The sequence below is a fragment of the Bos mutus genome, chromosome 1 (genome assembly GCF_027580195.1).
Source record: "Bos mutus isolate GX-2022 chromosome 1, NWIPB_WYAK_1.1, whole genome shotgun sequence".
Classification (NCBI taxonomy): Eukaryota; Metazoa; Chordata; class Mammalia; order Artiodactyla; family Bovidae; genus Bos; species Bos mutus.
This window is the reverse complement of record NC_091617.1, coordinates 70,151,850-70,176,399: the sequence shown is the minus strand read 5'-3', so window position 1 is coordinate 70,176,399 and position 24,550 is coordinate 70,151,850. Positions and strand designations below refer to the sequence as shown.

Here is a 24,550-nt window from a genome sequence, read left to right as displayed (position 1 = left end):
TATATCTCAAAACTGAATTTTTAAAGATTGCGTGCTATAAAAAGTACATTTTCAAGACAAGTTTCTTACTGTGTTCTTTCCAAACTTATTACTTACCAACCAGTGTCCTTATACATAGAACATTTGAAGCCTTCATGCCTCTGAGGTTTGTCTTTCTTTGAGTTATCACTAATTTTCGACTTAAAATTAGAATTTTTCCCCATAGATTTTACATACTTTTTACATGCTTTCTTTTTCTAGTTTGAAAGTTGTTTTAGAAATAATAGTACAAACAAGGGTTTAAACTGGGCACATTATCAACAGAAACACTTTGGTTGTTCAGCAGGCACAGGTCCCCCAGAATTAAAACTGTCACTCAATATGTGTCAATAAATGCCCTCCCCAATCTTCCATCGTCGTTGCTCCACTCATCAACAGCAGTAGCAGAAGTAAAGGGAAAAACATGTCTTCTAAATCGTGTTGTTAACAAGGGTTCAACGAATGGAGACCTGGTGGAGGCAAAAAAAGAAAGAAAAGAAAAGCTTTTATTTGGGGTTTGTTAGGACTGCAGCCTGGGAAGCACAAATCTAAGAAAGCACTTGAAATATGTTCTTCTGGACTAAAAAATGGAGGAAGCTTATACAGGCAAAAACTGCAAGGCCACAGTTACATAAATTGTCAAGAATTAGGATTGGATCTGGCAAGAAGGGTGCTTGTTAAACAAGGATTACTTGGGGTTCAAGATGATTACATAGTTGCTAAGTAGAGCTGGGGGGCTTTGAAACTACAAGGTTGCATCTAGGAGCTGCTAGTGGATATTGTTTTCAAAATGGCTGATGGTGTCAGTTATATACAGTTCAGAAGGTTCAAGTTCTCAGTGATACAGGGACATGTCTAAAACCACATCCACAATGGCCACCCAGCTCCATTTTGGATGCCTGAACCATAGTTACTCCCATTTTAATTCTTCAGTTCAGTTCAGTTCAATCGCTCAGTCGTGTCCGACTCTGCAACCCCATGAATCGCAGCACGCCAGGCCTCCCTGTCCATCACCAACTCCCAGAGTTCACCCAGACTCACTTCCATCAAGTCAGTGATGCCATCCAGCCATCTCATCCTCTGTCGTCCCCTTCTCCTCCTGCCCCCAATCCCTCCCAGCATCAGAGTCTTTTCCAATGAGTCAACTCTTTGCATCAGGTGGCCAAAGTACTGGAGTTTCAGCTTCAGCATCATTCCTTCCAAAGAAATCCCAGGGCTGATCTCCTTCAGAATGGACTGGTTGGATCTCCTTGCAGTCCAAGGGACTCTCAAGAGTCTTCTCCAACACCACAGTTCAAAAGCATCAATTCTTTGGCGCTCAGCCTTCTTCACAGCCCAACTCTCGCATCCATACATGACCACAGGAAAAACCATAGCCTTGACTAGACGAACCTTTGTTGGCAAAGTAATGTCTCTGCTTTTGAATATGCTATTTAGATTGGTCATAACTTTCCTTCCAAGGAGTAAGCGTCTTTTAATTTCATGGCTGCAGTCACCATCTGCAGTGATTTTGGAGCCCAGAAAAATAAAATCTGACACTGTTTCCACTGTTGCCCCATCTATTTCCCATGAAGTGGTGGGACCAGATGCCATGATCTTCGTTTTCTGAATGTTGAGCTTTAAGCCAACTTTTTCACTCTCCACTTTCACTTTCATCAAGAGGCTTTTTAGTTCCTCATCACTTTCTGCCATAAGGGTGGTGTCATCTGCATATCTGAGGTTATTGATATTTCTCCTGGCAATCTTGATTCCAGCTTGTGTTTCTTCCAGTCCAGCGTTTCTCATGATGTACTCTGCATATAAGTTAAATAAACAGGGTGACAATATACAGCCTTGACGTACTCCTTTTCCTATTTGGAACCAGTCTGTTGTTCCATGTCCAGTTCTAACCGTTGCTTCCTGACCTGCATGCAAATTTCTCAAGAGGCAGATCAGGTGGTCTGGTATTCCCATCCCTTTCAGAATTTTCCACAGTTTATTGTGATCCACACAGTCAAAGGCTTTGGCATAATCAATAAAGCAGAAATAGATGTTTTTCTGGAACTCTCTTGCTTTTTCCATGATCTAGCGGATGTTGGCAATTTGATCTCTGGTTCCTCTGCCTTTTCTAAAACCAGCTTGAACATCAGGAAGTTCACGGTTCACGTATTGCTGAAGCCTGGCTTGGAGAATTTTGAGCATTACTTTACTAGCATGTGAGATGAGTGCAATTGTGCTGTAGTTTGAGCATTCTTTGGCATTGCCTTTCTTTGGAATTGGAATGATAACTGACCTTTTCCAGTCCTGTGGCCACTGCTGAGTTTTCCAAATTTGCTGGCATATTGAGTGCAGCACTTTCACAGCATCATCTTTCAGGATTTGAAAGAGCTCCACTGGAATTCCATCACCTCCACTAGCTTTGTTCATAGTGATGCTTTCTAAGGCCCACTTGACTTCACATTCCAGGATGTCTGGCTCTAGGTCAGTGATCACACCATTGTGATTATCTGGGTCGTGAAGATCTTTTTTGTACAGTTCTTCTGTGTATTCTTGCCATCTCTTCTTAATATCTTCTGCTTCTGTTAGGTCCATACCATTTCTGTCCTTTATCGAGCCCATCTTTGCATGAAACGTTCCCTTGGTATCTCTAATTTTCTTGACGAGATCTCTAGTCTTTCCCATTGTGTTGTTTTCCTGTATTTCTTTGCATTGATTGCTGAAGAAGGCTTTCTTATCTTAAATGATCTTAAATATGTCATCAGTGTCTGCTTTGGAAAAAAACTCATAAAATCTAAAAATGTTCAAAATACATGGCAGGTGTTAATATTCAGGTTATTGTGTTTCTTTCCATCTAAAATTCATGAACTAAGACTGCATGCATTAAGTGATAGATGTAGTTCAATTACAGAAATGTTTTGTAATTGAGTCATTACTCTGCCCAAGGTAGTATCAATTTGCCAAATGAAAAAAAATCTCCTTTAAAGCAGTTAGTGCCAAATCCATGATATTAGAGGTGATTTAGTTTCAGCAAAATAACATCAGCCATCATAATAAATTATTACTGGCAATTTTATTAGTTGTGATTTGGTTTGTGTTCAATATGTAGGTTTGTTTTGATTTTGTAGTTACGTAAGAGTTGTAAGAATCTCATACCTAATATTGGATTTGGACAAACAATTTTGGTATAATAATTAAATAATTAAATAATAGTCAATCATAAAAGTCTAATAAGTTTTTTCTTTTGAAAATGGACAGTACTCAAACTTGAATGCATTGGCTTGTACACAGAGCCCTGAAAATCCTCTTGAGTCATCTTTGGCATCTCTAGGTAAGACTAAATCAGTCAGGTTTCTGGGGAAGGTGGGGAAGTAGCAAAGTTAGAACCCATAGTATGTTCTGAAGAGCATGTTCTGAAGGAGCACTTTTCAGTATAAATTCTAAGGTAACCAAGTAGAATAACTAGTCACATTTTCAGTAAGAGGTTTTGGAGTCAAGAAGGAAGCCCAGGTTTCCGGTTTCAGTGACTGGGTGGATCCTAATGCCATAAATCTAGGAAAGGAGCACAGGAGGGTGAACAAGTTTGACTACTTAGACCTGATCTGCCCTGACTTGCCCTGACTAGCACTTCTGGTGTCGTTACCATCAGTTCTCCAAAATGACACATAGCCGCTATTATTTGTCAGTACTCTTTGGGTGCGCAAGACAGAATCCCACTGGAGAGGCAGGGGGTGGTTTGGGGCTTGTTACCAGAATAAGCCAGAGACAGGACTAAGCAGACACTTCTGTTTCTCTTTGTTTCCCTTAAACCTCTTACTCCTAGACTTGCTCCCCTTTGAATAACATATTCTAATTTTCTGATTGATGTAACTGATTTTCATGAGGCATTACTTTTTTGGTTCTAAGAATTTTCAATATTTTCCCTTCCTGCATTGCTCTGCAGAGATTTAGCTCCCCCTAGAGACACAATCCTGTGGCTGCAGTCCATGGGGTCGCAGGGAGTCGGACACTTTCTCCTTTCTGGGTCAACCTAATTGGAGCAAATCAAACTGTTTTCCCTATTTCTTTCATACATCATCATTTAAGATCATCAAGAATTCAAGTTCCAGAATCTGCCCTTGTCTCCTTTCACAATATCTGTTTATTTCTGGACAGCTTTCATAAAGGAGAACACTTTTGGCGGGTCAATCAGGGAAATTGCACAGGCTGACAGCAACAGCAAACTTTAATAAGATTGCAATGACAGTCTCAAGAATGTGCATGCCATTGGCTTCTGCATGGGATTATATGCAAAATCATAGAGCTCTGATTCACCTCATTTGTAAAGCTTGAAACAAATGGAAACAGCTATTATTTGAAGTTTCTCTTGAAGACACTTCCAGCTCTGGTTTCTGTTAGCCAGGGGCATAAGTTACAATCTTCTTGGTGTCTATGATGTTTATACTACCACCAAGGGTCAAACAATAGGTAAACAGACAGTAGATTTACTGCTCTTTTGTCTCTTCTTTGTTACCCACAGTACTTTTATAATCCTATGTTTGGAGGGGGGAAAAAAAAAAGAGGGAGGGAGAGAGGAAGGGAGAACAGAAGGAAGGCAGGCTGGCTCTTTCTTGGTAGGATGACATTTCCTTCAAAGCTTGTGTCTTTTGAGACCAGGTTATCACCATAATTTTGTTTGCAAATCAGATTCGCCAATGAAGATTTTAAAAATATTTAGATGCCTGTGCCCTGTCTCTCAAATACCTGATTCAGTACCAATTTCTATTTCATTCAGTTCAGTTCAGTCACTCAGTTGTGTCCGACTCTTTGCGACCCCATGAATCACAGCACGCCAGGCCTCCCTGTCCATCACCAAATCCCGGAGCTCACATAGACTCACGTCCATTGAGTCAGTGATGCATCCAGCCATCTCATCCTCTGTCGTCCCCTTCTCCTCCTGCCCCCAATCCCTCCCAGCATCAGAGTCTTTTCTAATGAGTCAACTCTTCGCATGATGTGGCCAAAGTACTGGACTTTCAGCTTTAGCATCATTCCTTCCAAAGAAATCCCAGGGCTGATCTCCTTCAGAATGGACTGGTTGGATCTCCTTGCAGTCCAAGGGACTCTCAAGAGTCTTCTCCAACACCACAGTTCAAAAGCATCAATTCTTCGGCGCTCAGCTTTCTTCACAGTCCAACTCTCACATCCATACAGGACCACTGGAAAAACCATAGCCTTGACTAGACGGACCTTTGATGTCAAAGTAATCTCTGCTTTTCAATATGCTGTCTAGGCTGGTCATAACTTTCCTTCCAAGGAGTAAGCGTCTTTTAATTTCATGGCTGCAGTCACCATCTGCAGTGATTTTAGAGCCCAAAAAAATAAAGTCTGACACTGTTTCCACTGTTTCCCCATCTATTTCCCATGAAGTGATGGGACCAGATGCCATGATCTTCGTTTTCTGAATGTTGAGCTTTAAGCCAACTTTTTCACTCTCCTCTTTCACTTTCATCAAGAAGCTTTTTAGTTCCTCTTCACTTTCTGCCATAAGCGTGGTGTCATCTGCATATCTGAGGTTATTGATATTTCTCCCGGCAATCTTGATTCCAGCTTGTGCTTCCTCCAACCCAGTGTTTCTCATGATGTACTCTGCATAGAAGTTAAATAAGGATGACAATATACACCCTTGATGTACTCCTTTTCCTATTTGGAACCAGTTTGTTGTTTCATGTCCAGTTTAACTGTTGCTTTCTGACCTGCATACAGGTTTCTCAAGAGGCAGATCAGGTGGTCTGGTATTCCCATCTCTTTCAGAATTTTCCAGTTTATTGTGATCCACACAGTCAAAGGCTTTGGCATAATCAATAAAGCAGAAATAGATGTTTTTCTGGAACTCTCTTGCTTTTTCCATGATCCAGCGGATGTTGGCAATTTTGATCTCTGGTTCCTCTGCCTTTTCTAAAACCAACTTGAACATCAGGAAGTTCACAGTTCACGTATTGCTGAACCCTGGCTTGGAAAATTTTAAGCTTCATTTTACTAGCGTGTGAGATGAGTGCAATTGTGTGGTAGTTTGAGCATTCTTTGGCATTGCCTGTCTTTGGGATTGGATTGAAAACTGACCTTTTCCAGTCCTGTGGCCACTGCTGAGTTTTCCAAATTTGCTGGCATATTGAGTGCAGCACTTTCACAGCATCATCTTTCAGGATTTGAAAGAGCTCAACTGGAATTCCATCACCTCCACTAGCTTTGTTCATAGTGATGCTTTCTAAGGCCCACTTGACTTCACATTCCAGGATGTCTGGCTCTAGGTCAGTGATCACACCATCGTGATTATCTGGGTCATGAAGATTTTTTTTTGTACAGTTCTTCTGTGTATTCTTGCCACCTCTTCTTAATATCTTCTGCTTCTGTTAGGTCCATAGCATTTCTGTCCTTTATCGAGCCCATCTTTGATGAAATGTTCCCTTGGTATCTCTAATTTTCTTGACGAGATCTCTAGTCTTTCCCATTCTGTTGTTTTCCTCTATTTCTTTGCACTGATTGCTGAGGAAGGCTTTCTTATCTCTCCTTGCTATTCTTTGGAACTCTGCATTCAAATGGGTATATCTTTCCTTTTCTCCTTTGCTTTTCGCTTCCCTTCTTGTCACAGCTATTTGTAAGGCATCCTCAGACGGCCATTTTGTCTTTTTTGCATTTCTTTTTCTTGGGGATGGTCTTGATCCCTGTCTCCTGTACAATGTCATGTACCTCCATCCATAGTTCATCAGGCACTCTATCAGATCTAGTCCCTTAAATCTATTTCTCACTTCCACTGTATAATCATAAGGGATTTGATTTAGGTCATACCTGAATGGTCTAGTGGTTTTCTCCACTTTCTTCAATTTCAGTCTGAATTTGGCAATAAGGAGTTCATGATCCGAGCCACAGTCAGCTCCTGGTCTTGTTTTTGCTGACTGTATAGAGCTTCTCCATCTTTGGCTGCAAAGAATACAATCAATCAGATTTCGGTGTCGACCATCTGGTGATATCCATGTGTAGAGTCTTCTCTTGTGTTGTTGGAAGACGGTGTTTGCTATGACCAGTGCATTCCCTTGGCAGAACTCTATTAGCCTTTGCCCTGCTTCATTCTGTACTCCAAGGCCAAATTTGCCTGTTATTCCAGGTGTTTCTTGACATCCTACTTTTGCATTCCAGTCCCCTATAATGAAAAGGACATCTTTTTTGGGTGTTAGTTCTAGAAGGTCTTGTAGGTCTTCATAGAACTGTTCAAATTCAGCTTCTTCAGCATTACTGGTCAGAGCATAGACCTGGATTGCCATGATACTGAATGGTTTGCCTTGGAAACGAACAGAGATTATTCTGTCATTTTTGAGATTGCATCCAAGTACTGCACAAGATTTTAAATTTCATTGTGATTTCTTCTTTGAGATATGGATTATTTAGAAACATGGTAAATATTAACACATTTTCCCCTGATGTTGGGAACAAGAGAAGAGAAGGATATGTCCATCCTTCATTTCTATTTGACATCCTCCAGAAGGTCCTAAATAGTATGAGGCAAAAAAAAAAAAAAGGAAAAAAAAAGCTTAAGAATTAGAAAGTAAGAAGTAAAACTGTCATTCACAGACAATATGGTTGTGCATACAGAAAATCAAAAGAATCTACAGATGAATTACTAAAATTAAATTTAGGGTGCTGAATAAATGGATACATTTATAAAAATTGCCAATATTACTATGTAACAGCAGCAATAGGGAAAATTTTTTAAATGTCGTTTACAATAGCATCAAAAAATATCAAATACTTAGTATTAAGTCAATACATGCAAAAGGTCTACAGAGAAAAGTGCAAGATGTGATTGAGAAAAACTGAAGAAAATTTAAAAGTTTTTCTCATATTTATGAATTAGATGACTAAATATTATAAAGATATCAATGTAACCCTAATCAACATCCCAGCTAGTATTATTATAAGAATTATTAAGCTTGTTGTAAATTTTATGTGAAAATGCAAATGGTTCAGAACAGCCCAGATATTCTTGAAGAACAAACATAGAAGACTCACTATATGATATTAAGGCTTATTATATAAAGCTACAATAACTAAGACTGTGGTATGGGCACAAGAGTAGATAAACAGATAAATGGGACAGAATAGAGGACAGAAATAGATGCTTATAAATATGGAAACTTGATTAATGACAAAGGTGCACTGCAGAGTAGTGAGAACAGGACAGTCTTGGTAATAAATGGAATTGGGTCAACTGCATATCCATATGAAGAAGAAATGAATCTTGATCTCTTCTTCAGACTCATCAAAAAGCTATTTCTGGATGCGTTGCAAGTCTAAATGTGATAGATAATGTAATAAAGCTTCTAAAGAGAAAAAGAACATTTTCATAACCTTGGGAAAAGGAAAGATTTCATATGTAAGATGAAATTAAAACATTGATAAATTGGACTACATTAAAATTAAGAACATCTGTTCATCAAAACATCATTAAGAGGGCAAAAAGGCAAGCCACAGAATGGAATAAGATATGTGCAGTGTGTATAACTGACAAAGGACTCTGAGTAAATAATTAACTGATCAATCAATAAGAGAAAAAAGCAAATCCAATAGTAAAATGGGCAAAAGATGTGAATGGGCCAGCAGATATCCAAAAGAGCAATAATTATATGAAAAAGTGATCAGTTTCATGGAAACTGGAAAATACAAACTAAAACATACCCACTGCAATGGCTAGCATCTTAAAGACTGACAACATGAGGTGCTGATGATGCATGGAACAACTGAGACTCTCATACACTGCACATGAGAATAAAAATTGGTACAACCATTTTGCAAAACTAATTGGCTATATGTGTAAACTTGACTATCAGCACAGCTTGTGACTCAAAAATTCCATCTCTAGATCCAACAGGAATTCTATACTGAAAGACATGTACAAGAACGTTCATAGCAGCATTATTTATAATAGCCCACAAATAGGAACAACTCAAATGTCTAACAACAATAGAATATATATGGCAAAACCAATACAATACTGTAAAGTAAAAAAATAATAATTAAAAAAAATTTTTAAAGAATATATAAGTAGATGGTGATATATTCATACAATGGAATACCATACAAAAATAAAACTAACTACTTCACTCAACAACAAGGATAACGCTTCCAAACATAATGGTAAGCGGAAGGAACCAGTCAAAAAGTAGTACATACGTCTAGCCATGACAGAGTAACTGGTACCAGACTAAACCTCCTGCAATAAGAAATTAGATGACTCTACAGTATATATGAAATAATATATATGTCTTCAGTCATTGGACCATAGGCAGCCCAGAAGAGTGATTTCTGAAAGAAAGGAAAAGTGAAGTGAGCACTACAATTTTCCTAGCTTTCTGCCTGGTGGCATTTACCAAATATCAGCATAAGAAGGGGGATTCCAAGTAAAGCATGACAGACTTGCTGAGCTGAGGAGAAAAGAGTCAGAGCTTGTAGAGAGTGAGGCAACTAAAATTTCTGGAACTGGACTACAAGAGAGATGGGAGCATATATATGCAAAGAAGGAGATCCAGAAATCTGCGTAGGAGTTCCAGTGTGTCTTTTGCCAAATATGAAGCCAAGGAAAGAAACCTGTAGGGGAGAATCTTTCCTTGCCTCTTCCTACCTTCCTACCAATCTGTGGTGTTCCTTGGCTTTAGCTGTAGGACTACAGTCTGCCTTTGTCCGCACAGAGGCAACCTGCCATTGTGTGTGTCTGTCTTTTCTCTTCTTATAAAGACACTTGCTATGGTCTGAAAGTGTTCCCCCCAAATTCATGTGTCGAAACTTAACTCCAGAGGCGATGTGGAGACCTTGGAATGTACTTAGGTCATGACGGTGGAGGCCCCATGAATGGGATTAGTAAGTTTTACAGTAGGAGCTTTATAAAAGAGGCTCCAGAGAGATCCCCAGCCCCTTCCACCACTTGAGGACATAGGAAGAAGAGGCCAGCCAGGAAATAAGAAGTGTGTCCTCGCAAGAAGGCAGCCATGCTGGTACCTTGATCTTAGAGCTCCCGGCCTCCAGAACCGTGAGAAAGTGTCTGTTGCGTATAAGCTATTCAGCCCGTGGTGTTTTGTTACAGCAGCCTGTAGGGGCTAAGACAACACTAGTCTTAGTGCTGTGTTAATGACCCACCCTACTCCAATCTGGTCTTTTTTTACTTGCAAATGTCTTTTTATTTCATCTTCATGCTGAAGGGTAGTGTTACCAGTCGTGGGTTGGTAGTTTTTTTTATTCCTTGTTTTTGTTTCGTTTCATCAGTTTCAAGATGATAGTTCAATTTCTCCTGACTGGTATTTTTTCTGAGAAGTCAGCAGTAATGTTTATCTTTGTTTCTCTGTATTTAATATATCATTTATTCTTTGGTGCTTTCTGTTTGTTTATAATCCTGTGGATTTTATTTTATTTTGGCCATTGCATATAGCTTGTGAGATCTTTGTTCCCCGACCAGGGATTGAACCTGGGCCCTATCAATGAGAGCACAACGTCCTAACCACTGGACCACCAGGGAATTCCCTATTCTTTTGTGCTTTTAAAATGTTCTCTTCATCACTGTCTTTCAATTTGATTTTGTTGTGCTTTGGTATTTGCTTTGTCAGTATTACTGGCAAATTAAAATTATATTTAAAGTGTAAAACATGATGATTTGATATAGATATACACTGTGAAATATGGGCTCGATAAAGGACAGAAATGGTATGGACCTAACAGAAGCAGAAGATATTAAGAAGAGGTGGCAAGAATACACAGAAGAACTGTACAAAAAAGATCTTCAAGACCAAGATAATCATGATGGTGTGATCACTCACCTAGAGCCAGACATCCTGGAATGTGAAGTCAAGTGGGCCTTAGGAAGCATCACTACGAACAAAGCTAGTGGAGGTGATGGAATTCCAGTTGAGCTATTTCAAATCCTGAAAGATGATGCCGTGAAAGTGCTGCACTCAATATGCCAGCAAATTTGGAAAACTCAGCAGTGGCCACAGGACTGGAAAAGGTCAGTTTTCATTCCAATCCCAAAGAAAGGCAATGCCAAAGAATGCTCAAACTACTGCACAAATGCACTCAAATCACATACTAGTAAAGTAATGCCCAAAATTCTCCAAGCCAGGCTTCAGCAATACATGAACCGTGAACTTCCAGATGTTCAAGCTGGTTTTAGAAAAGGCAGAGGAACCAGAGATCAAAATTACCAACATCCGCTGGATGATCGAAAAAGCAAAAGAGTTCCAGAAAAACATCTATTTCTGCTTTCTTGACTATGCCAAAGCCTTTGACTGTGTGGATCACAACAAACTGTGGAAAATTCTGAAAGAGATGGGAATACCAGACCACCTGATCTGCCTCTTGAGAAACCTAAATGCAGGTCAGGAAGCAACAGTTAGAACTGGACATGGAACAACAGACTGGTTCCAAATAGGAAAAGGAGTACGTCAAGGCTGTATATTGTCACCCTGTTTATTTAACTTCTATGCAGAGTACATCATGAGAAACACTGGGTTGGTGGAAGCACAAGCTGGACTCAAGATTGCCAGGAGAAATATCAATAACCTCAGATATGCAGATGACACCACCCTTATGGCAGAAAGTGAAGAGGAACTAAAAAGCCTCTTGATGAAAGTGAAAGTGGAGAGTGAAAAGTTGGCTTAAAACTCAACATTCAGAAAAGAAGATCATGGCATCTGGTCCCATCACTTCATGGGAAATAGATGGGGAAACAGTGGAAACAATATCAGACTTTATTTTTTTGGGCTCCAAAATCACTGCAGATGGTGATTGCAGCCATGAAATTAAAAGACACTTACTCCTTGGAAGAAAAGTTATGACCAACCTAGATAGCATATTGAAAAGCAGAGACATTACTTTGCCAACAAAGGTCCGTCTAGTCAGGGCTATGGTTTTTCCAGTGGTCATGTATGGATGTGAGAGTAGGGCTATAAAGAACTCTGAGCATCAAAGAATTGATGCTTTTGAACTGTGGTGTTGGAGAAGACTCTTGAGAGTCCCTTGGACTGCAAGGAGATCCAACCAGTCCATTCTGAAGGAGATCAGCCCTGGGATTTCTTTGGAGGGAATGATGCTAAAGCTGAAACTCCAGTACTTTGGCCACCTGATGCGAAGAGTTGACTCATTGGAAAAGACTCTGATGCTGGGAGGGATTAGGGGCAGGAGGAGAAGGGGACGACAGAGGATGAGATGGCTGGATGGCATCACTGACTCGATGGACATGAGTCTGAGTGAACTCTGGGAGTTGGTGATGGACAGGGAGGCCTGGCGTGCTGCGATTCATGGGGTCACAAAGAGACACGCCTGAGCGACTGAAATGAACTGAACTGAACTGAACACTCTGAAAGGAGTCCCTAGTCCAGTTAATTATCACAACTATCACCTCTTTCTTTCTCTTCCGCTCTGTCTCTCTATTTCTTTCCTTCTTCGTGAGAACATTTAAGTTTTACTGTCTTAGTAAATTTCATTTATACAATACAGTGTAATCAACTATAGTCACATTGGTATGCTTCTCCTTATGTATATTCTGCTTGGACTTCTTTCAACTTTTTCTAATTTAATGTGTTACCAAATTTGAAAATATTTCTGACATTAAATGGCTTTTGCTGCTTCCCTCTCTTGTTGTAACTCCAGTACACACATGTCAGAACTCTTTATATTGTCTCACAAATTACTGAGGCTCTAGTTAGTTATGTTTCAGCCTTACTTCTCTGTGCTTCAGTTTAAAAGGTTTCTAGTGCCCTGTCTTCAGACCCATTGCTCCTTTCATCTCCAGTGCCTAATTTACCCAGTAAAATTTTTTAATACAATTTTTTAAATGCTATTTTTTTTTGGCTGTGTTGGGTCTTTGTTTCTGCAGGAGGGCTTTCTCTAGTTGCGATGTGAGGGCTTCTCATTGCAGCAGCTTCTGATTTAGCAGAGCACGGCTCTAGAGCATGCAGGCTTCAGTAATTGTAGTACATGGGCTTAGTTGCTCCACAGCATGTGGAATTATCCCAGACCAAGGATCAGACCTGGGTCCCCTGTATTGGCAGGCAGACTCAATCAGTGGACCACCAGTGAAGTCCAACCTAGTAAATTTTAGATTCTAGATTTTGCATTTTTCAGCTCTAGGAATTCCATTTGGTTCATGCATTAGTCTACTGGGGCTGCCAGAATAGAATACCACAGACTGGATGGCCTAAACAGCAGAAAATTGTTTGTCACATTTCTGGAGGCTAGAAGCCCAATAACAAGGTGTTGATAGGTTTGGTTACCCCTGAAAGCTCTCATCTTCGCCTGCAGATGGCTGCCTTCTCACTGTGTCCTCACATGGCCTTTCTCTCGTGTGTGTACCTCCCTGATGACTCTTCTTCTTCCTGTAATGACAGTAGTCACATTGGATTAGGGCTCCACCCTTATAATGTCATAAAATTGTAATGATCTCTTTAAAGTTCCTATTTCCAAATCACATTGGGTGTTAAGGCTTCAACATGTGAATTTACAGTGCGGGTAGGGGATACAATTCAGTCCATAACATTGCATAATGGAATATTATTTGGCAATAAAGAGGGAATGAAATACAAATACAGGCTATAATATGGCTGAACCTTGGAAACATGATGCTGAGTAAATGAAGCCAGTTGCAAAAGACTACATATTGTATGATCCCATTTATATGAAATGTCCAGAACAGGCAAATCTACAGAGAGTGAAAATAAACAGTTGTTAGTGCTGGGGGCAGTGGGGTGAAGGATTGGGAAGAAACAGGTAGTGACTGTTGAGAGATATAGGGCTTCTTTTTGTGGTGATATAAATATTCAAAATTGATGTAATGATAGTTGCACAACTCTGAATATGCTAAAAACTCTTGAATTGTACATTTAAAACGAGTCACTTGTATGATATATGAATTACATCTCAGTAAAGCTTTACAAATACATATTGTATGATTCCATTTGTTAAAAGTTCAAAAATAAACAAAACTAATGTTTAATGAGAGATTGTGGTTATCTTTTAGAGAGAGAGGAAAAGCAATAAATGAGAGGGGCCACAAAGGCCATGACAAATCTGGCATGCTAGCAATATTCTATTTTTTTTTTTATTTAGCTTAAGGTTACATGAGTGTGTTCACTTTGTGATAAATCATTAAAAGGAAAAACACCATTTCCTCTCTATATGCAATACTTCTGACACCAGATGTGTGGGGTTTTCCGCACCAAATGATTCTCTAGTTCTTGGCAGACACTAGCTGGATGTCCTACAATTTAACTGAGTTCTAAAACTAACTGCCTGGAGTTGGCACAGATCAACTCAGCACAGGTTAAGGGCTGAGTCACACAAGATTGCCCCCACTTCAGATGCCGAAGTGTAACTTGTACTTCTGAATAACTGGCTATATATCAGGGGTTCCTGTGACGGCTTCAAGTTTGGTGATTTGCTAGAATGGCTCACAGAACCCTGGAAAACAGTTTACTTACTGTTGCCAATTTATTGGGGTTTCCCAGGTGGCGTTAGTGGTAAAGAACCTGGCTGCCTATGCAGGAGATGTAAGAGACATGGTTTCAATCCCTGGGCGGGAAAGATCTCCTGGAGGAGGGCACGACAACCCACTCCAGGATCCTTTCCTGGAGAATCCCATAGACAGAGGAGCCTGGTGGGCTACAGTCCATAGGGTCGCAAAGAGTTGGACACGACTGAAGTGATTTAGCATGCATACATGCACCAATTTATTACAAAGAATAAATTAAAGAATGCAAATAAGCAAATGAAGCAACTGACAAACAACTAATCTCAAAAATATATCAGCAACTTCTACAGCTCAATTCCAGAAAAATAAATGACCCAATCAAAAAATGGACCAAAGAACTAAATAGACATTTCTCCAAAGAAGACATACAGATGGCTAACAAACACATGAAAAGATGCTCAACATCACTCATTATCAGAGAAATGCAAATCAAAACCACTATGAGGTACCATTACACGCCAGTCAGAATGGCTGCGATCCAAAAGTCTACAAGCAATAAATGCTGGAGAGGGTGTGGAGAAAAGGGAACCCTCTTACACTGTTGGTGGGAATGCAAACTAGTACAGCCACTATGGAGAACAGTGTGGAGATTCCTTAAAAAACTGGAAATAGAACTGCCTTATGATCCAGCAATCCCACTGCTGGGCATACACACTGAGGAAACCAGAAGGGAAAGAGACATTTGTACCCCAATGTTCATCACAGCACTGTTTATAATAGCCAGGACATGGAAGCAACCTAGATGTCCATCAGCAGATGAATGGATAAGAAAGCTGTGGTATGTATACACAATGGAGTATTACTCAGCCATTAAAAAGAATACATTTGAATCAGTTCTAACGAGGTGGATGAAACTGTAGCCTATTATACAGAGTGAAGTAAGCCAGAAAGAAAAACACCAATACAGTATACTAACGCATATATATGGAATTTAGAAAGATGGTAACAATAACCCTGTATACGAGACAGCAAAGGAGACACTGATGTATAGAACAGTCTTTTGGACTCTGTGGGAGAGCGAGAGGGTGGGATGATTTGGGAGAATGGCATTGAAATACGTATAATATCATATATGGAACGAGTTGCCAGTCCAGGTTCGATGCACGATACTGGATGCTTGGGGCTGGTGCACTGGGACGACCCAGAGGGACGGTATGGGGAGGGAGGAGGGAGGAGGGTTCAGGATGGGGAACACGTGTATACCTGTGGCGGATTCATTTCGATATTTGGCAAAACCAATACAATATTGTAAAGTTTAAAAATAAAATTAAAAAAAAAAAGAATACAAATAAACAGCCAGATGAAGAGATACATAGGGTGAAGTGTCCTGAGTATAGGACCTTTTGTCCCTGCAGAGTTTGGGGTGCACCACCCTACTGGCATATTGATGTGTTCTTGTTCACCAAACTGGAAGCTCCCCAAACCCTTTGATTAGGACTTTTATGGCAGCTTCATTTCATTGGCGTTAGTGATTGCCTTAACATTTAACCACTTTTCCTTCCCCAGTGGTTGAGGTGTGCAGCTGAAAATTCCAACCCTCTAATCTGGTTGAGTCTCCTGGTAACCAGCCCCACATCCTTAGGGGCTTTCTAAAACTTGCCTCACTAACATAAACTCAGGTACTGTTGAAAGTGACTTGCTATGAATAACAATGGACACTCCTTTCACTTTTATCACTCTGGAGCCATTTCAGTAACTGGGAATAAAACCAAATATTATAATAAAAGATGCTTCTTTTACCGGTTTTAGGGCCTAAGGACAAAAAACAATTATAATAAGAGATGTTCTGTTACTCTTACCATTTAGGAAGTTATAAGAGTTTTAGAAGCTCTGTGCCAAGAACCAGGACAAAGACCCAATAAGTATTTCTTATTATATCATAACATCACAGTCATCGAGCATATTGATCTTAAAAGTAAGTTATTTTACTAGCAAAAAATGGGTTTAGTTGGGAATAGCAGAGAGCTGCAGTTCAAGACAAACAAGCCACAGCAAAAACCATAAGCAAGTTCAACAAACAAAGAAGAAGAACAGTATTTTACAGAGAAAAAGGAGGAAGTATAAGATTATTATCATGAATGAAAGCCCATTGGAGAAAAGTGGGAGTTCACGGTGATGACAGTTTCTCATTGGTTAAGTTGCTGGGGTAGCTGATTTCTTGTAGGATACTCAACATATACCTTGTCTGGTTGGGGCCTGTAACTGATGGTTCTTTCCTGTTGGTGATTCTTCTATTGGGGTCTATAATTGACAGTTTTCCTGTAATTAACTGACTTGAGTGGTACTGCATAAAAGCTCCCCCTTTCAGCCTCTCAATGCCATTTTAGTGACATTTCCCTTTATTAATTTTCACAAACTTTTGATACACAGTGTTCTATGTGTGTTACACTTCAATGTTTTAAAAACACTTATTCGTTTAAAAAATACCAATATATTCAGGGTAGGTAAACTATTTGTATGTTTTTCGCAAGTTCCTTAATGGAAGTTTCGATAAGAGCCCCACTGTCTATGAGTATGCCTATCACACTGACACATCTGGGGATCAGTAGCCAATCTAGCAAGTAGGGTCTGCTAAGATTCTTTGAGATTAATATTTGAACAAGAAATGTCGTACAAAAAAATAAAATAAAGAAATATCATACAGGTATAGAGGTGTTATTTTTAATTTGGCTTTCCCCAGAGCAGGACCTAAGATGAGAATTGCATTTGGCGTGTGAGATGATTCCGTTACCTAACTCCAGTTCAGCTGCTAATGGCTCAAGAATTACATACAGAGAGAGAAATGCTGGATAAAAGGAAAGATAGGTGGATTGAGGAAGCTGGCAATCCTGGGAAAGAAGTAGACTCCTGTCCAAATAAACCAACTCCCTACTCCCCAGAAATTATTTAGGGAAAAGAGGCGGAAGATACATGCTAAGAGGGATTGTGGGATGTGTAATCAGCTCATGGACATTCTTCTGATTGGTTGGTGGTGAGATACTCAGGAGTCATCATCAACCTTCTGGTTCCAACCAGTCTGGGGTCTACGTGCTTGTGGACAGGATACAGTTAACTTCTTCCATCTGGTGGGGGCTTCAGTGTCTGCAAAATACCTCAAAGAATATGGCCCAGAACATTATCTAAGTCCTTGAGGAGGAACTAAAGTTCCTTGACTTTGCTTGATGACTAAACTATTATTATTTTGTCTTGTTTGACTGTTTTCCTTTGTTTCTGCATTTTCTCATTTCTCTGATTAAATTTATTCTTCAGAATTCATGGAAGGCCTAGGAGGCTAAAATTTTTCTACAAACAAGAGGCAGGCAGGGGACCTCCCTGGTGGTCCAGTGGTTAAGAACTTGCCTGCCAATGCAGGGGACCCGGGTTCTATCCCTGGTCAGGAAAGATCCCACATCCTGCAGAGCAGCTAAGCCCATGTGCCACAACTATTGAACCAAAGTGCTGCAACTATTGAAGCCCACATACCTAGAACCCATGCCTCACAATGAGAGAAGCCACCACAGTGAGAAGCCTAAGACTGCAACTAGAGAGTAGCCCCTGTTTGCCACAACTAGAGAAAGTGCACTTGTAGCAATGAAGACCCAGTGCAGCCATAAATAAATAAATAAAAAGGCAAGTGGAGGATGTGTATGGGGGTGTGGGTGGTGCTGTGTCCTGGGAAGGCCCTATAGGGTCCTGCTCAGTTACAATTCCAGGAAGCGCCCATAGTACAGAAGTAGGAAAGTGAGACAGAGAAGGGAAGGAAGCCAGCACAGAGTACAGGTTCCCTCTGTGGGTAATTTAGGGTCAACCCCTCTAAAGTCCTTTGATAACGGCCTCTATTTTAAAATATAGAAATAGAGGCTGAGAGATATTAAGTAACCTGCACAAGCTCAGAGATCTAATTTGAAGTAGTAGAAAAAGAATTTGTACCAATCTGATCAGAGCCCAAGGACAGTTTGGCCTAAAGGACACCAAGGTTTTAGAAACTGGGATTTAGAAATAAGAGGAAAGAAAAAGAAAAAACAAAGAAATAAGAGGAAAGAAAACCAAGCAGATTGCAAGCAAATGGAATGATTGCCTGGAATCAATGCTGTTGTCTGGATCTTGCTTTTATCCAATGACTGGGCCAGATGAAAGATTGAGTCTGGTCATGGACATGATAAAATGTATGGAATTCTCTTTCAAGAATATGAACTCATGCCAGTCCAGGTTCGATGCATGATGCTGGATGCTTGGGGCTGGTGCACTGGGACGGCCCAGAGGGATGGTATGGGGAGGGAGGAGGGAGGAGGGTTCGGGATGGGGAACACATGTATACCTGTATGGATTCATTTTGATATTTGGCAAAACTAATACAATTATGTAAAGTTTAAAAATAAAATAAAATTGGAAGAATTTAAAAAAATAAATAAATAAATAAATGGAAAGAATGCACCAGGTTCAAGGACCGATAAGTTGTTAATTGATCAAATTGATCTACAGATTGAAAGTAAGCCTAATCAGAATTCCTATTTTTGTTTTTGTTGTTGTTAATATTGAAAATGAGGAAATACAGAAAAGGTTTTACAGAACACATAGATTATATTTAAATATAGAGCTAAATTTACAAAGAAAAATGATTAAAACTGACAGAAATTATGTGGTAAAAAGCAGTCAACTTGAAAAAAATTATGTGATAGATAATAGTTGAGTAGAAACCATTTTACAATTAGAAATTAAAATATGTCATTTACAGGATATAAATAGGTGTAAATATATTGCCTTAAATAAAAGTAAAACAAAAATAATTTACAGAGAGGTAAAGCTGAGTTATAGATGAGAAATTAAATAAAAATACATCATTCTAATTTCTCTAAAGAGAATGATGAATACTAGTAGGATGAGTACAGTTTTAAAAATAGAACATTATACATATGTCATCAACTATAGCTATTCATGTATCCTCTGAAACAAAACACATACTGTGCAGATTTTAATTATGCAAAACACATAATTTGTGCAAATTATTGCAAACAGTAAGCAAAACAAATACAACATAACAAAAGTAGAAAAATAGCATAATGACAAGAAATATAACTTAAATATGACTACAGAACTCAAATGAAACATTTCTGTCATCAAAGGAAGCATTTTTAATCAAGTATTGATTGTGTTAAGTTACATTCGTATAGTGAAGTGTATTTAGAATCCCATTCACTTCTTTCAGGGAATTTATAAAAATCTGTAATCAAGAAAAAAAAAAAAAAGAATATGAACTCAGACATTCTCAATGAATCCTTTTTATAATCTTTATAAATGTGCAAGTTAAAGAAATCTTCTTCTGATGTACAGCTGTAGGCAAATATCTGGACTGAATGCATTTTCCTGAAGTTTGCACAGTGAGCAATCTAAAAATGTGGGGGAAATCAAGTTGGCAGCCCCCTGACAAAGTGTTCAATATCATTTTAACAAGTCTTATTTCCATCCACATGAGTACTTTGCCTGGGAAGTCCCATGGACGGAGGAGCCTGGAAGGCTGCAGTCCATGGAGTAGCTGAGGGTCGGACACAACTGAGCGACTTCACTTTCACTTTCCACTTTCATTCATTGGGGAAGGAAATGGCAACCCACTCCAGTGTTCTTGCCTGGAGAATCCCAGGGACAGGGGAGCCTGGTGGGCTGCTGTCTATGCAGTCGCATAGAGCTGGACACGACTGAAGCGACTTAGCAGCAGCAGCAGTACTACTCTTACTAGAACTTGTAGAGCAAAGTGGCTATTCGTAAACTTTATGGTAACTTAATATCTGGCAAAAACTCCTGGGTCTTTTCCCTGAGTCAGAAAGAACATTACTCACTTAGCATCTGTACTTTGAGTTCAGTACTCAAAGATAGTACTCAAAGTATTCAGTTGTTAGTACTTGATTCAGCTCTAGGATAAACAACAAAAACCTGCTGCTGCTTTAGATGCTTATTTCTCAGATGCTTGTTTTCACCAACCAAAGTACTATTTACTTCTCATCACTGCTGTTTAGTTCTTGAGTACAGCGTTCTTTCAAAGATCTGTACCCTGCAACAGAAAGCAGGTAGGAATCTAGGTTGCAACTTTGCTATAAAAAAGGTTTGTGGGAAAAAAAATTTTTAAAGATACAATTGATAAAGAACTATTGTTCAAAATACACAAAGAACTTTTAAAACTCAACAATAAGGAAATAATCTGACTTTTAACAAGGCAAAACCCTTGAACAGACATTTTACCAAAGATGGCAAGTAAGCACAAGAAAAGATATTCAGCATCATTTGTCATTAGGGAATTGCAGATTAAAATAATGATATACCACTATACACTTATTAGAATCACCAAAATCCAAAACAATGATGACACCAAATGCTGGTAGGAATGTGGATCAACAAGAACCCTAATTACATTGCTGGTAGAAGTACAAGACAGTACAACCACTTTGGAAGACAATTTGGTTGTTTCTTACAAAACTAAACATACTCTTACAATGCAATCCAGCGATCAAGATCCTTGGTATTTACTCAAATAAACTGAAAACCTATGTCCACACAAAAACCTGCACATTATTTATAGCAGCTTTATTCATAGAAACCAAAACTTAGAAGTATCCAAGATTCCTTCATAGGTGAAAGGATAAAAGAACTGTGATACAGACAATGTAATATTGTTCAGAGCTAAAAATAAATGAGCTATCAAGCCATGAAAAGACATGAAGAAAATTTAAATGCCTATTACTAAGTAAAAATAAGTCAATCTGAAAAGACTACATACTGTATGATTCCAGCCATATGATATTCTTAGAAAGGCAAAATTATGGAGACAGTGAAAAGATCAGTGGCTGCCAGAGGTTTGTGGGAAGAGAGAGAAGAATAAATAGGCAGAGCATACAGTGAAACTATTCTGTATGACATTCCAATGGTGAATACCTATACTGTATTTGTCAAAAACTATACACTAGACAAGGTTTCCCTGGTGGCTCAGACTGTAAAGAATCTGCCTGTAATGCAGAAGACCTGGGTTTGATCCCTGGGTCTGAAATATCCCCTGGAGAAGGGAATGGCTACCCACTCCAGTACTCTTATCTGGAGAATTCCTTGGACGAAGGAGTCTGGCGGGATACAGTCCATGGAGTCACAAAGAGTCGGACACGACTGAATGACTTGGCATGCACACAGACTGGACAACACCTAGAATGAACCTAATGTAAACTAGAGACTTTGGGTGATAAGGAGGTGTCAGTGTAGGTTCATTGCTTATAACAGATATACACTATGGTGCAGGCTGTCTATCATGGCAGAGGGGTTGGGGGGCAGGTGTGGTTAAGTCTATGTGAGGGCAGGGATATATAAATTTTACCTGTGAACCTAAAACTGCTGTAAAAAAATAAAGTTCACTAGCTAAAAAAGTTTGAAAACCAATATGACAGGGGACAAGGAGGGTGCAGAACATGAGCCTGGCAGAAGGGATCAGGAAATTCAAAATATTGGGCAGACAATAGGCCAAATACCAAAGAGGCAATCCAGGACGTAGTGATCAGCAGGTCCTGTTTAGGTGTGCACAGACAAGAAGCGTCAGTGCAAGTGTGACAAGGAAACAAATACTGCATCTGGATAGGCAGGCAGCATCCTGGAGGAAGCGGCACTGTGGGGGGAATTGCCAGGCTCTGATCCCACAGCAGAACCGTTTGCCCTCTACCCTGTTCTAAACATTCTTCCAGGGCCTGAGGCTTGGTTCCCCAATGGCTTATTCTGAGTGATCTGAGGACAGAGATGCCAGGTTATGTCAGAGCTTCCACCCATTCCTCTCTTCCTTCCCTGTTTTATTTCCTTGTCAAGATATTAGCCACAGGTCTACCCATAAGAAAACTAATGTTAGCTCTAGAGAAATGAAGTGCTTTCGAAGAAACCCCAGCAAAGAAGAATCTGATGTATAAGGTCTCCTTCATGGAAATCCCTGACTTCCGGTGGTTAGGATGCCATACTTCCACTGCAAGGGGCCTTGGTTCAATCCTTGTTCCTGAGAACTAAGATCCTGAATGCTGTGTGATGGGCACCCCCCCACACACACAAAAAAAGTCTCCTTCATTCGCTGAATTCCTTAAGGACCAAGTCTGAATTATAAAAGGCTTAATCAATAAGGCAAAGTCATTCTTCCTCATAATAAGCATACTATGGAGAAGGCAATGGCACCCCTGTCCCATGGATGGAGGAGCCTGATAGGCTGCAGTCCATGGGGTCGTGAAGAGTCGGACATGGCTGAGCGACTTCACTTTCACTTTTCACTTTCATTCATTGGAGAAGGAAATGGCAACCCACTCCAGTGTTCTTGCCTGGAGAATCCCAGGGATGGGGGAGCCTGGTGGGCTGCCGTCTCTGGGGTCGCACAGAGTCAGACACGACTGAAGCGACTTAGCAGCAGCAGTAGCAGCAGCAATGAAACAGTTCTAGGTGAGATTAATTCAGTGACAGCGTCTTTCTTCTTTTTTATTTAACTTTACCCTTTTCCCAGTCTCTTTCTGCCCCAGACTCCAAGTCCCTGGCAACCACTTTTCTACTGTTTCTATGAGTTTAACTTTTTATTTATTAATAGATTCCACATATAAATGATACCATGCAGTACTTGTCCTTCTCTGTCTGACATTTCACTTAGCATAATGCCCTCAAGATCCATCCACATTGTTGCAAACATCTGGATTTCCTTCTTTCTTGGACACCTAGCTTGTTTCCATATCTTGGCTATTGTGAATAATGCTGCAGTGATCATGGGCATGCAGGTATCTCATAGACACCCTCTTTTAATTTCCTTTGGATATGTATATCCAGAAGTGGGATTGCTGGATCATATAGTAGTAGCTCTATTTTTAATTTTTGAGCAAGTCCCTGAGCTGATTCCCCTCATGGCTGTCATAGCTTGAATGCTGCAGTCCCAGGCATCACATGAAGGAAGACCCAACAATATTGAGGGGTTAAGAGAGCATTTTCTTCCATGTATTTCTTTTTATCATCAGAAAAACTCTTCTCCCAGTCACAAGAGGACATGATTCCCCTTATCTAAGGAGCTAGAGTAGTCAAAATCATAGAGATTAAAAGTAGAATGGTGGTTTCAGGGGCTAAGAAGAGGGGAGAATGTGAAGCTGGGGTTTAATGGGTGCAGAGTTTCAGCTGAGGAAGATGAAAAAGTTCTGGAGGTGGATGGTGGTGATGTTTGGACAACAGTATAAGTGTTCTTAATGTCACAGAACTGTACACTTAAAATGGTCAAAAATGGTAAAACTTTTAAATTGAGATATAATTGACATATAATATTGTATTCATTTCAGGTGTAAAACATGATGATTCAATATATTTATGTTTACATAATAATCACCACATTGAGTCTAGTTAATTCCATCACCATAAATAGTTATAATTTTTTTTCCAGTGATAAGAGCTTTTAGGATAAACTCTTAGCAGCTTTCAAAAATACAAAACAGTGTTATTAGCTCTAGTCTCCATGCTGTACATTACATTCCTAGACTTACTTATTTTATTATAACTAGAAGTTTATAACTTTTGACTACTTTTCTCCATTTTTCCCACTGCTCTCCACCAAAAAAATGGTAAATTTAATATTATGTGTATTTTATCACCAGTTAAAAAAAAAGTGTTTTTTCTCAGAAGCCCCACAGTAAACCTCCCCTCACATTTCATAGGCCAGAATTCTGCCACCTGCCACTTCCTAAACCAATGATAATGGCAACATTAATGAAATGCCTGATTGGCTTGTTCTCATCAAGACTTACCTTACCCTCCTTGTGACTGGATAGGGTGGATCCCAGAGTCCCCTGAAGCACACAGCTGCTGAATACTCGAACAATATTTGGATTTAGATTCTGTTAATGAGGAAAAAATAGCGGAGGTGGGGAGATATTGGGGATGATGGCCACTGGGTAGGACACAAAGATCCTGGCAAGGCTTTCCCACTGAGGCAAAGAAGGACTTGATTCCTTCAGGACACCCAAGCTTTTCTGAAGACTCACAAGAGACTTACTG

The 24,550-nt window shown here is 39.7% G+C and overlaps 1 long non-coding RNA gene and 1 other non-coding gene across 2 annotated transcripts in view; both read right to left on the bottom strand.

Annotated features, from left to right (window-relative positions):
* LOC138987951 (uncharacterized) overlaps nt 1-24,550 on the bottom strand; it is a 25,140-nt gene extending 590 nt beyond the window's left edge. The window contains exons 1-3 of the long non-coding RNA XR_011464256.1: nt 24,301-24,550; nt 13,290-13,391; nt 97-488 (exon numbers count right to left, since the gene is read on the bottom strand). This is a non-coding gene — a long non-coding RNA (uncharacterized lncRNA). The remainder of the gene's footprint in view (nt 1-96; nt 489-13,289; nt 13,392-24,300) is intronic.
* TRNAE-CUC (transfer RNA glutamic acid (anticodon CUC)) lies at nt 10,466-10,537 on the bottom strand. Its single transcript has one exon. It is a non-coding gene; the product is annotated as a tRNA-Glu (tRNA).